The 4085-nt window shown below is 37.2% G+C and overlaps 1 non-coding gene across 1 annotated transcript; it reads left to right on the top strand.

The window, feature by feature from the left end:
- Positions 1 to 223: 223 nt before the first annotated feature.
- On the top strand, positions 224 to 330 carry LOC143675166 (U6 spliceosomal RNA). Its single transcript, XR_013171410.1, has one exon. It is a non-coding gene; the product is annotated as a U6 spliceosomal RNA (small nuclear RNA).
- The last annotated feature ends 3755 nt before the right edge of the window (positions 331 to 4085 follow it).

The raw sequence follows: 4085 nt of genomic DNA, 5'->3' as shown, positions 1-4085 counted from the left end.
CCAAGATTGGTGGAAGTCTTATAAAATTATAATAATTAGAAAAATAAGAGTGTTTGCCATGTTCCAGGTACTGAGCTAAATAATTTCCCTACATCAGTTCATTTCAGCCTCATAGATACCCATTTCTTCAGATGAAAGCACAAAAACTTAGAGATTTAGAGTAGCTTGTTTCAGATCCTGGAAATAGAACATAAATCTATCTGTGTACAAAGCTACTAGCTATGTGCTTGCTTCGGCAGCACATATACTAAAATTGGAATGATACAGAGAAGATTAGCATGGCTCCTGTGCAAGGATGACACACAAATTTGTGAAGCATTCCATTTTATAAAAAAAAAAAAAGGCTACTAGCTATTAAAATAGTTAATACATTCATTTTTTAAATCGCCCACAAAACTCATGTAACTATGTTTCCCTCCTGAAATCATTCCTAAATACAACCACACATTTATATTTATTTTCTAGAAAACAAGAGAAATAGCTAAACAGCATATCCCAATCTCTCTCAAAATATTTTCACAATCATTGACTTATTTCTGGAATAAATGCAGAACAAAGACATTTCAGAGATTTTATACCATATTACAGTAATGAAGCAAGAAATTTTGTTATATATTAGATTTGTAGACCTCTATCTTGCTTCTATGAATTTTAGAAAATTTCATGATGTTAAAATTTGGTGTTGGTCTGCAGAAATTCACGCAGGTATTTGGCCCCCTATTCATTCAGAATAATTTTTTTAAATTTCTTCAAAATTTCTGGGGACCCAACTGTAATTCTCAAACAATGAGAGGGCACTTGGACTGAAAGAATATTTTTTAAAATCTGAAATCTCCCCCAGTCATTGTGTGAATTCTTAAGAAAACATACATAGATTTACAATGAGCTATTTCAATGAATGCTGCAATCTCTTTGGTATTTTATTTAAGTATCAAATGGATTTTTAAAAATATTTTAACTGAGATATTGTCATGGACCATAAGTCCATGCAGAGTACACAATCAGTGACTCACCATATCATCACGTAGCTGTGTATTCATTGCCATGATCATTTTTAGAACATTTGCATCACTCCCAAAAAAGAAATAAAGAGACAAAAGGAAAAAATACATACATCCCATACCCCTACCCCTCCCTCTCACTGACCAGTAGTATTGCAGTCGACTCATTATTTTTTACCCCTTATCCCTCCCTATTTTTTTTAACCTTATTTTTTTACTCATCTGTCCACACCATGGATAAAGGGAGCATCAGACATGTGGTTTCACAATCACACAGTCACAATATAAAAGTTCTATAGTTATGCAATCATCTTCAAGAATCAAGGCTACTGGAATACAGTTCAACAGTTTCAGATACTTCCTTCTAGCCACTACAATATGCTATCAACTAAAAAGGAATATCTATAAAATGCATAATAATAACCTGTAGGATAACCTCTTCACTCTGTATGAAATCTCTCAGCCACTGGAATTTATTTAATCTCATTTCTCTCCTCCCCTTTTTGGTCAAGAAGCCTTTCTCATTTCCAAGGTGCTGAATCCTGGCTCAACCCTGTGAGTCAGGTCCATGTTGCCAGGAAGATTTATACCTCTGGGAGTCATATCCCACGTGGGGCGGGCGAGGGGGGGGGGGAAGGGCAGTGGGTTCACCTGCAGAGTTGGCTTACAGAGAGAGGCCATATCTGAGCAACAAAAGAGGTTTCTCGGGGTGATCCTTATGCACAATTATAAGTAAGGTTAGCTTCTCCTTTGGAGGAATAAGTTTAATAGGGGCAAACCCCAAGATCAAGCACTCAGCCAATTGAATTGCTGTCCTGACTGCTTGTGAGAATATCAAGAATTCCCCAAATGGGAAAGTTTAATATTTCCTCCTTTCTCCCCAGTGCCCCAAGAGGACTTTGCAAATTACTTTGACATGTGCCGGGGCATCACACTAACCAGAACAAACCAACACAATTTCATTCCCTATTCAAGATTCCATGTAATTATGGAATTTGAAAAAAAAAAATTGACCATACAAGTTAAATTACATAATGTGTGACCAAAAATATAAATTTTGCACTAAATAAACATCCCTTCCATTTTTGTTAAAGAAAGCCATACCAGAAGGAGAATAAATGTTCACCCTATTGTGGAGAAAAAAAGAATTTATTCACGATTTTGCAAGAACAGGCATGCAACCAAAATGTGGTGACTGGTGTGCCAAGTGATAGAATGTCACAGATTTTATACCCTAAGCTTAGCACACAGGTCCCTCCTGTTTCTCTGCTGATTGGATACTCCAGAGGTTACAGCTTATTCAGATAGTCTAACTAGTTCAAATTTCCCACCGAAAGTTCCTGCTTTTCATTATACTTTACATTCCAGTGACCCTGGTTGTTACTTATTTATTCTTGTTTTTACCTATGTAAAGATCTGGAGCCAATTCTAGGCTTAGGTCAGAGGCCTCTCCTTCCCCTGCTTGCAAGACTGGTCTGAGCTGTCTTGCTGCCCTTTGTATAGTGAGTTCCATTTCTCTCATCCTGTGCCATCTTGTGTGAAAGTTAAACTTAATTTTGTGCTTGCACTTTGGTCTCACACAGAAGTTGAGGTTTGACAATATGGACCATACCCTCCTTTACGCTGTATTCTGATTTACTTTAGTCCTATCCAGATCAGCTTCATTCATACCTCTAGTTGAATTCTGATTACTTTTTCAACTTTTTAAATAGTTAGCGTACGGGGTATCGTTGATTTCGTCATAGCTTCAGAGCTCTAACTCTAAGTCTCAGGTGTCACACAAATATCCAAAGTTACAGGGAATGACCAGTTAGACACAAATAGATCAGCAGTTCAGAATTTAGAAGTAACAGTCACAACAACTACAGAATAGATGTGACTGCTGTATGAGGTTATAATCTAGGAACCTTTCAAATAGGCTCCAACCTTATAACACATGCCCTTGACTTCAATTCTTTGAGTTTTTATATTATAGTTAGTCCATATGAATGAGGCATAATATTTGTCTTTTTGCTCCTGACATTTCATTCAACATATAGTCCTTAAGTTTCATATACCCAATTGCATGCCTCACAACTTCATTTCTTCTTGCAGCCACTCAGTAATCATTGTATGTATATACCATGGTTTTCCCTTCCTTTCCTCAATCATGTACCCTTAGGCTCCCTCCAGTCATTGCAAATAATGAATACTGTCACCATAAACAACAGTGTGCAAATGTACGTTTGTGTCCCCACTCTCAGATTCTCCAAGTAGATACCTAGCAACAGGGCTGCAGGATCAAATGGTAGCCCCACCCTAGTCTCCTATGGAGCCACCACACTGCTCTCTAGAGGGGCTACACCACTCTGCTTCCTTCCCTACCAACAATGAGTAGGTAGGTACACCTTTTTCTCCACATTTTCTCCAGCACTTGTGTCTCTCTATTCATTTTTAAAAGTTTTATTCACACATCATACAATCCAACCTGAGTAAAAAAAATCACTGACTCCTGGTGTAATCAAATTGCCATGACTTTGTCACCACAATCAAAATGAGGACATTTCCTTTTCTTCCGCAGAGTCCCACACCCCTGCTCGGTACTCCCTGTTTACTGACATTTACTTTTGGCATATTGCCTTTGTTACATTCAGTGGAAGCATATTACATTGTTACTGTTAACTATAGACTCTAGCTTGCCTTGATTGTAGTTTTTCATGTATATCATAACATCCCATTTTCAACACCTTCTAATGCTGACATTCATTTGTTCTTCCTCATGCAAAAACATTCTTATATTAGTACATTAAATCACCATCATTGTCCACTCTAGGCATTCTTAAATTATACCATCTCAGTCTTTATCTTCTATCTTTCCTTCTAGTGTCATACATGCCCCCAGCCCTTCTCCATCAACCATACTAACATTCAGCTTCATTTAGTGTACTTATATTATTGTGCTACCAGAAGATAATATTTTGCTATAGATTTCTGAATTTTTACCATCAGTCCTGTTGTATATTCTCTACTCCTTCAGCACCAAGCACCCAATCTATAACCTATTTCCATCCCCTGATAATCTGTGTTCTTAACTTAAATTCTCAA

Source organism: Tamandua tetradactyla, chromosome 2 (genome assembly GCF_023851605.1).
Source record: "Tamandua tetradactyla isolate mTamTet1 chromosome 2, mTamTet1.pri, whole genome shotgun sequence".
Classification (NCBI taxonomy): Eukaryota; Metazoa; Chordata; class Mammalia; order Pilosa; family Myrmecophagidae; genus Tamandua; species Tamandua tetradactyla.
The sequence above is the reverse complement of the archived record's forward strand: the minus strand, read 5'-3'. Positions and strand labels throughout refer to the sequence as shown.